The sequence below is a fragment of the Parambassis ranga genome, chromosome 3 (genome assembly GCF_900634625.1).
Source record: "Parambassis ranga chromosome 3, fParRan2.1, whole genome shotgun sequence".
In the NCBI taxonomy this organism is placed as follows: Eukaryota; Metazoa; Chordata; class Actinopteri; family Ambassidae; genus Parambassis; species Parambassis ranga.
In genome coordinates, this window is record NC_041024.1 from 22,057,716 (window position 1) to 22,070,776 (window position 13,061).

Here is a 13,061-nt window from a genome sequence, read left to right on the forward strand (position 1 = left end):
TTCTTCCTGCCATTGGACCTCTTGGTTGTCTTAACAGCTACATATGCCAGCTCAACTCTACAGGTATTTGAATCAGACTAAACATATCTACACAGTGAAAACACATAGAATGTGCTATTAGTGTGGAACTGTGTGTGAACAACTAATTGTTGTATTTGTACATTGCATTTCATAGTCATGCAATAATTACTTTTATTTATTTATTATACTGTATTAATCCCAGAGGGAAATTCTTTACGGCTGCTGCCAAGCAGTGTCATACAATGACTAGCAAGGCGCGCCACAGGCTAGGGTGAAGTGTCTTGCCCAAGAACACACAACAGTGACTAGGGAGGAGTTGGGATTGAACCACCAACCTACTAGACAACCCTGCTATACCACTGCGCCGCTGTTGTCCCCAAAGGTCAAACACTGCGATGGCCGGGAATCAAACCCGGATCAACTGCTTGGAAGGCAGCTATGCTCACCACTATACCACCATCGCTGTGAGTAAATAGACACAAATGCAAGAGAAGACAGAAAGAATCACAGAAAGTGATGAAGATCCACTCCAAAACCAAAAATCCCTTTTCTTGAACAGCACAGCCCCAGAGGGGGTAGAAGCTTTCGCCTATCTAAGCAGTGTTTTGAACACCACCGGGGGGACCGAGCCTTAACAAGGCTAGAGTGGTGTTCGACATGCTCAGAATGATCTGGTGCTCAAAAAACGTCTCCACCAACATTAAGCTACACATCTTCAATTCCAACGTTAAACAGGTGATGCTATATGGCTCCAAAACATGGAGAACAACAAAGCAAACAACACACAGCCTGCAAACATTCATTAACACCTGCCTCAGAAGGATACCAAACATCTGGTGGAGAGACAACATCAACAATGTGGACCTTGTGGAAAAAGACAAGTCAAAACCCCATAGACTTACACTTCTGAAAGAATAAGTGGACTTGGATTGGACACCCCCCCAGAAAACCTGCCACAAGCATCACCCAACAAGCCCTGAAATGGAACCCCCAAGGAAAAAGGAAACAAGGTCACCCCAGGAACAGCTGGAAGAAGAAGTGTAGAGGCAGAAATGTCCAAGAGTGGGCTCAACTGGGGAGAACTTGAGCGAAAAACCATAAACAAAGTGAAATGGAGGATATTCGTCAACGGCCTATGCACCCATGAGGAGCAAAGGGCTTGATTTTGTTGCTGCAAAGATATTGTAAAACAGCAAGATGTTCCACTTTTTCATGATTGCTAGCATTACTGCTTGTTTGGTGTCTGTGGTTGGTTGGATATCAAAGGACTGAATGCTTCTACAAACTACATCTTTGATCAGTACAGAGGTTTTTGCTGTGGTCAGTAAAACATGAGCAAATGGTATGGGTACTCAGAGCAGCCAAAAAGGTTTTTATAAAATATGAATAAAAACATCTTTGCACAATATAGGAAATCCAATTACTTTATATTATGAACATATTTGATATGTAGCTAATGCATTATTTTAATCTTAAAAATGTTAGATATAGGGAGCACTAAGGGAAACTTTTTGTGAATACAGCCCCAAATGACTATTAATTTTATATTGTTTAAACAGTTACACTACCATTCAAAGGTTTGGGGTCAGTTGGAAATGTCTTTATTTAAAAAAAAAAAAATAATAATTCTTTCAATAAAGATAACATTAAAGTAATCAGACATACAGTCTAGACATTGTTAATGCGGTAAATGACTATTCTAGTTAGAAAAGACTGATTTTTAATGGAATATATACAAAGGTATACAGAGGCCCTTTTCCAGCAACCATCACTTCTGTGTTCTAATGGTACATTGTTTTAGCTAATCATGTTAAAAAGGCTAATTGATGATTAGAAACCCCTTGTGCAATTATGTTAGCACAGCTGAACTGTTATGCTGATCAGAGAAGCTATAGAACTGACTTGGTGACCCCAAACTTTTAAACGGTAGTGTATGTCTCAACCGTAAAAGGTGATGAAAAACTCCAGCTCAGTTCTGGAGAATATAAAAGTAATTATAAAACATAAGTTAATATGTTATTCTAAACAAAGAGAGATATACTCAGTCAAATTGTGGCCAGACTGAAGATTCCTACGGGGATGATCAGAAGATCAATACATTAAGATTTGTTCACTGACAATATTCTAGTGTTGTTTTTTTTATACAGTTTAAGTTTAAGAAGTCAAGTTGGGATAACATGGTCTAGCCGATTTTTGTGTTTGTTATATTTTTAAAAATGACCTTATTACTACCTCACATCAAGCTTGCAGCACAGACCCTGAAGACCTTCTCTCGGTATAATAAATTTTAAGTTTAAAAAAGAAAATAAAAGAATGGTTGAAAAAAGCACCAGATAAGAAATGATATTGAAGAGATTAGCACAAAGGCTTCTGTGCTGTAGGATGCCAACATAATACCAAAACAATTTAGGCATGCTGAAGGAGTGTTAAAGGAGTCACAGCCTTGGATTTGATGGGCCTTGAGGTAGTAACGAAGGGAGAGAAACGTAATATAAATTCATGTACAGTCACACTTATCTGACCAAAGTCTTACAAGCAGTAAACCAAACTGCAGTTTCCAATTTATGGCAGTGCCTTTATGCCACCAATAAAATTTTTTTCTTGTCTGCCAAACACGTGGAGTTCTGTTTTTGCCGAAATAAAAACAAATTACGGTACGTATGCTGCACACAAGCAATAGTTTCTATCTTGTTTTATTGGCAACTCAGGTAACAAACACAGAAATTAGGAATACATTTCATGACAAAGCTGCTGATTCTCCCCAAACCTCTTATGTGCAGGGTAAAAAGTAGTTCCGTCTGATCTGACAGAAGCGTCACTGCAGTCAACAGATAATCATCTTGCACAGCACATCTGACCATAGAGACCAGAGAAGGTGGCATTGAGGGGGTTTATAGAAGCCATCAAATTCCATCTATTCCCTGATAGCTCCCCTTCAGCCACTCTCTTGCCTGCGACTTGGCAGACATGCAAATGATCCTGTCAATATCGCCATCGCCTCATGCCCTGCAGCCCCCTCCCTCCCCCCAGCCCTGCAAATAAGTCATGCCCATTTGCTGAAATGGAGGGCTGTGACCCGGGCTGGCTGTCAAACCACATACTGCCTCTCCTTAGTCACTTCCGAGATGGCACTTGACTATGAGGATGGAAAAGAGAGAGAGAGAAAGAGGGAGAGTGTTGGATGTTTGGCTGTATTTATAAATGGGATAAAGTACCACTTTGGCAGCATTTAGAGGAAAACATTACAAATTCCATGCACATACAAATGCATATGTAGTGAGAAACAATGGCATCTAAATATCTGTTTCAGTATTAACTATAATCCTGAATGAAAATCTTTGCACTTGTTCTAATTGTTTGGAATAAACTGTGCCAATAGAGAGCCTTTTTTCCATTTCCATAACAATCTGTAAAAATACTTAAATGTTTCTTTAGTTATTTTTGCTTAAAATCCTACATGCAGTATATATATCTATATATACATATATTTTATTTTCACAGCAGCCCGACAGAAGTCCATCCATATTTTGGCAAAGCAGAAAAGTTGGCAGCACTTTCCAGCTCCCGCTCCTCATGGGTATATCTGCACATGAGAATTTTGAGATTTTCTCCCATCTTAAGATGCAGATGTGCCCAAGCTTACTCAAGTTGGATAAGGAGCATCTGGTACAATCTGTCTTTAAGTTATTCCAGAGATTTTTGAAGGGATTTAACTCTGGCTGGGTGACTCAGAGACTTTTCATATTGCTTGTCAGAAGCCACTCAAGTGTGAATATGGTCGTATGATTAGTGTTACTGTGCTGGACAAGAATTGAATCTATGGTTTTGGGCAGACTTTCTTACATCAGTGACTTAAATGGACAAGCTTTGTTCCATCAATGTGTAAATCAATTCTATAAATAATTCTATATGTTTGACTGAAACGAGGAATGATGATATTGTTCCACTCCTTCATACCAATTGTGTACCAATACCAATATATTCACATACTTTTTTTACCTATAGATAATGAACGTCATGGTCAACATATCTACCAATATCTCTCAATAACTCCAACCGATGGCCAATACTTGATTGTGTCCCTATTCTGGACAACATTGTACCATACAGTACTGGAATTGAGTATGCTGACAATCTAACATGCTGAGGTGATGAATAATGTTCCTACTACATTAATAATCAGTCTTCTGTCTACAATGGTCAATGGACTTCAAGAACTTTGACGGTTCCTCTCCAGAGAGCAGGGGATTAGAATAATCAACTTTTGTTTTTTCTGATGAGTCTAAATTTTAGATTTTAGACTCCAGCCGTAAAGTGTTTGTGAGGAATTCCCATCTGGTCTGCACTAAGTGGGGCCATCATTTGTTTTCTAGACAAATGAACCAAAACACGACCAGGCTTTATAAAGACTAATGACTAAGAAGGAGAGTGATGGAGCGCTGTATCTGATGAATGACCTCCACAATGACCCCAGAGAGAAGATGGTTTGGGATGAGCTGGACCGCAGAGTGAAGTGGAAAGTGCTAAGCATGTGTAAGGAGATAAAGCTGCCTGAGAGTCGGAAAGCAAAATGAGGCTAAACATACAGTATGATTTGCTTTGTTTGCTACATAATGTAACATGATGAATATAATATGATTTGTTTGTCCTCATTTATTATGGTCACTTCTATAAGAAGGAGACTAGCATAGAAATAGTGAGCCACCATACATCAACTAAGGCCGCTATCTCACCTAATTAGCTGGCCATTCCCGTCCAGTGCCACCACACTGTAAATGTGACATGAGCCCGGCACTCAGACAGTAATTCAGCTGGCCAATGACTGTAACCCCGGCTATGAATGTGCTCAACACAATGGGCCTCCTTCAAGGTTGTATGTGTGTGTGTGTCTAGAAAGGGTGGGGGTACCTCTGTTTACTGGGCTTTCTGCCTTCAGACACAGCCCTCGTCTTCACCTCGAAACAACAGGAGACATGACAGCCATACGGTCCCTCTGCAGCTGGCTAATTGTGAGCAACATGTCTGTGGAGAGGGCTGCGCTGAGCTTTTTCCCCCCACCCCCTCCACCCACTCCACCCCCCGTCTGCTTCATGAGCCCTGCAATGATAAAAACAAGAGACATGGTCTTATGTGCAGAGAGGGTCGGCGGTCACACACAACAATGTGGGTTGATTCAACCGTGAGGTGTTATTCTTTAGCTGAGTTACCTCATAAGACCAAAGGAAAGTTCAAAATTTTGAACTCAAATAATGCGTAGGCTGTGACCACAGTCACCTCGTATTTGCTGCACGGTGCACTATGTTGGCCTTAAATATCTCTAGAAAACTGCAAAAAGTGTTTGAGATGTACTCACAGCTACTGTGAGGGTTTTCTGTACTCATAAAATTATTGTAACATCCCAGAATAATTTAAAACAAATTGGATATAGCGTATGAGTGACATAACAGGATGTGGAAGGCGCTCAGTATTTCTTTTGGCATAACCACGATACATTTCTTGGTGCTTTTCCATCCCCAAACTTCTGGCGGGAGTAAGCTTCCTACGGCTCCTAAAGTCAGGGCCTCCGGGGGTCAGACTTGAAGCCAATGCGGAAGTGTGAGAAGTTGCATTTCACACCACAACCGCTTGGGGCTCGCTGCCAAAGCGAGTCAATCCCCACAGACTGCTGTGTTAAAATGCCTAACTTCACAGCAGAAATAAACAGGTTTACAGCCTGGGCCAAAAAATGAGTTAGCAGAGTTTTAGCAGACGGCTTGAACAGCGCTCGCAGCCCGAATTCCTCATAGTGACCCACCACTATACAGATCATTCGCAGTCCTTGTTAACTTTGATAGATACACCAATCAGGCATAATGCTTTGACCACCTGGTTATTTTGTGTTGGCTTCCCTGTCGAGACATGGACCCCTAAATGTGCGCTATGGTATCTTGCACAAAGATGTTGGCAGCAGATCCTTTGTGTCCTGTAAGTTGGTGATGCCCACAGATGCTTGATTGGATTGACATCTGGGAAACTTAGAGGCCAAATAAACACCTCCAACTGGTTGTTGTGCTCCTCAAATAAATCCTGAACCGGTTTTGCTTTGTGGTACGGAGCAGTATCCCGATGAAAGAGGCCACAGGGAATACTGTTTCCATGAAAGGGTGTACATCATCTGAAACAATGCTTAGGTAGGTGGTACATGTCAAAGTAACATCCACATGGATGGCAGGTCCCAGGGTCTCCCAGCAGAACATTATACATACCATCACACTGTCTCAGCCAGCTTGCCTTTATTTCATAGTGCATGCTGGTCCCATGTGTTCACCAGGTAAGGTAAGGTAAAGGTAAGGGACTCATGTATGGAGGTATAGCCTTTGTAGACTGTTAAGGTCACCCTAACTGTTCAAATGGGACAGTCTTGTGTGCGTACAGTACGCCTCCTGTTTACAACCATGCAATGCACATGCTGCTTAGCAACATGCATATAATAGTAACATTGAAGTTACCTATTTGGTCCATATTGCAAACTGTCACCTGTGTGCAATGAATCCTGGGATAACACAGCTGTACACATATGTTAAGAAACCTGTTGCTGATACAATATATATATATGTGATAATATATATGTAAGGCATAATCATGTTTACACTGATATCAATAACCATAACCTGGATATGATCATAAACATGTCATGAAATATGTATACAGTACTGTCATGCATGTTATCACATTCTCATGACAACATGCATGTTTCTGAAAGAATCGATACATAAACAAGATTGTTGCGTTAGCATGTTTGTGTAATAAACTGGGTGAGCTACATCCAAGCCTCACTGCTGTTAGTGACCCCCTTCAGAGGGTCCACAGGCCACTTTTTTCCCTTTCCCTCAGAAATGGTCACCTCTCAGCATATTTTCAGCTGTGCCATATTTTTTTTCACCCATTTTTTTTATGACTGATGTGCATCATCTAAGGGATGATTACTGCCTTGAATTTTCCTTTTGTCCCTTTCCTCTGATGGGTACTTTTCAGCAACTCTCGTCACAGACTTGTTCCTTTGACTTTGTGATGTAGAGCTTGCCAGGAAACTGCACTAAGATAGAAGCTAAAATCAGTAGCCCCGGTATGATTACACTCACGTGAGCTTAAAAACAGTGATTGATACTAGATGGGTCATGTTTTTAGCTTTAATTTTTGCACTAAATACAGGTCTACTGTAGATTTTTTTTTATTGTGCAAACACACATTTTTTTTTGTGAAAAGTGTGCATGTATATATATCCCAGGTTGTGTGGTAACAAAATAAAAGCATAAGGAAAGCAGGAAAAGGAAAATCAAAAAAAGACTTTCCTGAACAAAGTTAGTCTGTCTGTATGCATGTGTTTAAAATACAAAGTGAAGAAATAATGTTACATAGTGAAGCAGGTGGAGTAAATAAACAGGAAGAGAAAGAAACATCTGGAGGAACGAGGCTGCTGGTGGGAATAAACCAGCATCAGGTTTAACCTTCACACTAACAGTACAATAGACTGATCAAAGCCAATGACCTACTTTCCCTTGCCTAATTCAATCTAGCCCAAATTTACCTAGAGGGAAAGAAAAGGAAGCCCCGGAAAAAGGATGATCCCAGAGGAAGAAGCCTTATGTTGGGAAAGAATGCTATAAACATCAATACCTTTATTGTAGTGTTCATCAAACATTAACAGCATGGACGAATACCAAAGAGAAAAAAATAAAATAAATAAATATTGCACTTGGATAACGGTGATGATGAAAAGCCCCCAAATGCATCTGACAAGGAGTAAATATTGAATTGAAAGATAAACAAGGTGAATGCTCTTCATTATTCATGCCAACGGAGAGACAAAGAAACATGATAGCAGGAAAAACAACATGCTTTATCTGTCCGGTCTACAGCTTGTCCTGTCAGACAAGCAAGAGACACAGGGTCAAGGCAAATTCAAGCTGTTATTTTACTGCTTAACCACAGACAGCAAGTACTTATGTGTTTATACATTTTCTAACATTATTCGTTTTTAGTTTTACTCAAAATGACCCACACACAAGCACACACGTGTAATTTTATACACACACACACAGTCACTTTTTTATGATAGGACCGCAGAACACACTTCATCTCTATTCATGCGGTGCATAGTCGTTGCTAGCTGCTCTGCATTCATGCGGTCTATTATCCCCACAGATCCATGTTTGGGATGCAAGCCAGGGCTTCTTTGATTTCAATACGCTTCTCCTTTCAGTACCATTGTGAGACAGCACCATAGACATGTCCCTGCATTTCTGTCTTCCCATTTGGGCATATATCTATATTTGAGAGCACAAACAGGCAGCGGTCCCAGCGCATACATTTAAAATATGTGCTTAATTATGTTTGTGCATTAAGTGATTTTTAATGTGCAGACACTGCAGTCTCTCGGGCTAAAGAACAACAAGCCAACTTAGTGTCAACACTCTCAGGTGATTGCTAGAGAGAACTGCTGCACTGTAGACTGGGAGAGGGCCAGAAGTGTCACATTTGAGAGTAAAAAAAAAATAAATAAAAAGCACCACTGTGGTTTGAAGGAGACAAACTTATTGGACAGTAAACTAGGACAAAGGGCTCTATCAGCAGCACGGCACTTGGGATTGTGTTCTAAAAAATTTCTGTACATCATGGCACAATATATTCACTAACTGTGTTTAAACCTCTTCTCACATAAACTACAAAACAATGTCACCCATGCTGTGTTCAAAGCTATTACAATGGCATGAGTGTATGGAAATATATCATGCGGTGCACAGTATGAATTAAAAGGCCAAACACTGCAGTATGCAAAATTGCTGTGATGTATAGAGATTTGGAAAAAATGTTGAGGTATACACTGGACCCATCTACATTGCCTATACTGTATCACACAATGCATTATGCTGGAGTGTCTTTTGTTAAGAGCCTTAGTAGATGCATGACACTAGTCATGCTCTTGGTTGTGCTTCCAAGCAACAGAAAATAAAAACATAACACCAGTGACTCTCTTCATCTTTCAGGTAAATGTCCAGTAAAACTTGTCTTTTTTTATTTTAGTCCATTAGCCATGGTAGACAAGAAGATGGTAGCCTGTCCTATATTGTCTAAACAGTTTTGTACTGAATACTACTGGGTCATTCCATGTGAAATCATCCAGCTTCAGGCACATCAGCCAGATGACCCCCTCAGATGAAAAATTCACTGATGTACTGTACATCTATCAATATTATGGAGAGCTTTAGGTCTGTTGGTGTAACCATTTGCAAAACACAGCCCTTTGAAATGTTTTGTTTTTTGTCTTTTTTGTTTTTGGTCGATTTGCTTTCAGTCAGGTTTAGAATCATATAATGTAATCAAATTTGTCCTATCTTGAATAATTTGATCGAAAACCAATAAATGCAAAACTTTGTCCAACTTTTATGCATCACTGGTCTGTAAATATGCAAGATAGAGAATTGATTTTGGTACACTTACAGTGGTATTATGCTAATAGTAAATACCACCAGTATATTTATATCTTGCAAAGAAATGCCCCTTTTTTACATCTGCCAACATCAAAACTTTACAATGACTATATGCATTTATCCAAAGAGTCGAAAGTTAGCCTTTTTTTAAGTGTTAATTTCTTCAGTTCATATTGGTGTTTTTTTTTTAATATAACAGCTAATAAATCACCACCAACATAATCAATATTATACCTATAGAAGTTCATATCCTTCATGTTTGTTCCACTTGATCTCACATATCCCAGCATGATGTGGCATGAATATTGTTTTGGTGCTAAGCTCAGATTTTAAGTTAAGTATTTTAAAGTAGTTCATAGTCAATATAATCCAGGCTCATGCATATTAATCAAAACACAGCAACAAACAAGAAAATGCACACACACAAAGTAAATAGCATGAATATTTGATCCATCCTGAGTTCTGTCATGATGCTGTAATATGTGTGTACTTACCAATAACTGCACCATAACATAAAGTGTTCCTCAGTATTATATTGATCTCAGGATCAGGCTCTGGCAGCCCTACATAATTTCACATGCAATGACTCTGCTATATTTTCCAGTATGTACCTACCGTATACTGCATTTAGTGGTTGTATATAGTCGATGGATTGGATACCAGTTCATAGTTTGATCATTTGTGTTGCAGGCAGTAATCAACCCAAATCTCTCTGAGTGCCAAATTGTTGCTTCATTTCCTCTAATTGGCCACATGATTCTGGTTCTAACATGTCCAACTTTACAGCAAAAATAAGTAACCTGGTATTATCAGTGCAATTCAACTATATGATAAATAACACCGTAAACAAGGTATATCACATACATATCACTATCCTGACATGACTGGATATTATATATATATAAAAAACCTTCACTCCATAAGACCCCAGCTCTTTTAATTTCTTAACAAGGATGGAATATAACTAAGAAATGACCTAATTAATAAATGACACATTTGAAGAGTTTCTATTGTATCAAAACATCCTCTGTGCGGAGTTTTCACATCATTTTCTATTTACACATTATTCAGAGCCAGGAGCTACCCTTGCAGCTGCAGCTACTTTTAAACAGTTTGTGCACCCACATTTTCAGAGAGAAGTGATGTGCAAACATAAAGATAGTAAAAAGTAATCAATGTGTTTTCTAATGGGAGAATAATTCAAATATCAAGTATTTCTGGACACAAATCAGCATGTAGATGAACCCATATGTCCAGTTTTCAGTATATTCCATTGATGTTTGTAAGAGGTATAAATAAAAAAGTACTTCATGCATGTGTGTATGTCTGTGTGTCACTGTGTGCATATGTGGGTGTGTGCATGAAGAGGAAGGATATTTGTGTGCCAATCTATCTTTCTGATCTGAGGCCAGGATACCAAGGTTTTTAACACCCGCCTGATGCACACGTACAAACACACACACATTCAAACACCTCACCCCTATCCAACTTCAACTTGGCAGCCATTTACACAGAAGCAATCTTCCTCATCATTAGGCCGGGCCACCTTCTGTGAGAATACCAGGGGCGGCGTGACCCCAGCCTGTGCCAGCATCACCTTCCCCCTCTCTCATCATTCCCACTGCAACAACACAATCCAATGCCTATTGTTTATCCCAGCACCATAGTGAGATTCAAGTGTTTTCCATTCATAGGAAGTTGCCAAATCCTGTACCAACATGAAAAAGTAGGCTTATAATAAGAAATAAGAAAAATAATTTTATGTGAGGATAAAAAAAATCCTTGGTGTAGTTTTACCATCGATCAAATGCACATCCAGATTTATTGAATTTTGTCACTGAAAAGTAGATCAGACATTAATAAAAGCCCCACATAGACATTACATAGTATGTAGAGATATACAAGAGGGTCCAGGTCCAGGTCACCATAAGACATTCTCACATTCTTGTCCAGAACTCTCACATAAAGCTTCCTGAGAATCTGGGCCATTTTCCTCAACATTCTCTCGCCTGTTAGGTGTCAAATCCCCAGACCATCATCGCTTTAAAGGACATCCATGATCTCATATATATGTGTATATATAAGATGTTCTTTTACATCCCACTCTCATCTTCTCTGTCCTTCTTGCTTTCCCTTTCCTTCCCCGAGTGGTGAATGTGTGAACCCCCTGATCAAAAAAAAAAAAACCCTGTTCGTTTCTCATCATATTCCAACATGTCCCTTGGTGTTTCATTTGTCGCCAAGCAAGAGTTTTAGGCCATTGCTTGTATGTAGTAGAGGGTTTCTCTCAGTGCAACAGTGGGATGAGTATATAGCACAGAGCTCGTGCTGTGTTTTGTTTTGTCGTTTTTTTCCTCCAGGCTGTGTGCATTCATCTCCATGTACCGGCCTTCGCTGCCACTGTCACCAAACGCTGTTGCGCAGTTACAACCGAGTGAAAATGTACTCCTGCACCCTCTCACGCCAACTAATTATGGACTTTGATTATTCCCATTTTGTTTTACTGAGTGCTGCGCCGTCGCCAACAGGCGGGCCGGCAGAAAGGCCAGCACCATTGATTGTCTCAGTTTCGGGCCTAATTGAGCCAAATGGGAATGGCTGTTGCCAGAGTTCACTCTCCTCCAGTGTTTACATGCTGATCCACCAGAGAGACATTCATTACCGCCTCGCTGAAAACTCCTTTAGACGTGCTCTCTCTCTCTCACACACACATATAAGCTCACATTTTGTATTCATATTGATAAAGGGTTGAAGTTCTCACTGGTCTGCACATACAGCTGGGCTTGCAGATGCTACTGGGAATTAATGCTGTTTTCTAATGGTTGCTCGGGTCTACATCACAGAGCCATTATTTCTATTCCTGCCCCTTTCTCCACATCACAGTCTTAGTGTTTGCTGCTGTTCGATTCACACTGGATTATAATTGCACGCAAGTGAGCATGGAGAAAATTTAGTTGCCTGATTGGAACATTAAAATTCATGTATGTGAAAATGATTTCACTGACATGTTAATTGCGGTCAAGTTATTTGACATAACAGACAAAGAGCTTCTTTGCACACATATCTTTAAGGGTAGGAGCCCTCGAAAAGACTTTCATTAATCTTCAGTGCCTGCAATAAGGGTGCAAACACTCTTCTTTAATTAAAGCAGAAGCGATGATATTTGTACCAGTTTAAATAAGCACCTAGTTATTTTTGCTTTCGAGATTACTGATTGTCTAAGTGGTCATGCCAAACCCGTTTTTATTCAAATGCACATCACTATTTTAAGTTTGTTGGGTTATTTTATAATGAATGAAAATGGATGTATCTGTATTCTACACAAACGTAAGTTAATCTATTAAAAAAAACTGTATCGACACTGGTGTGTCTGTCAGCCAGGGATGCGACACTGATTGCACTCAATCACTGTAACACTTTTAGGACAAGTTTAGGACAAACACAGCTGCAAATCTCACTGCTGAATGATGTGCTACTTTTGTGGCTGAGCAAACAGATAACCACCCAGAATCATTAAAAAAAAAAAAACAGTAAAAGAATCCCTGATAACATACTGGAACTGATATGCTT

General features: G+C 39.7%; 1 non-coding gene across 1 annotated transcript; it reads right to left on the minus strand.

The window, feature by feature from the left end:
• Positions 1 to 412: 412 nt before the first annotated feature.
• Positions 413 to 484, minus strand: trnag-ucc (transfer RNA glycine (anticodon UCC)). Its single transcript has one exon. It is a non-coding gene; the product is annotated as a tRNA-Gly (tRNA).
• Between the last annotated feature and the right edge of the window lie 12,577 nt (positions 485 to 13,061).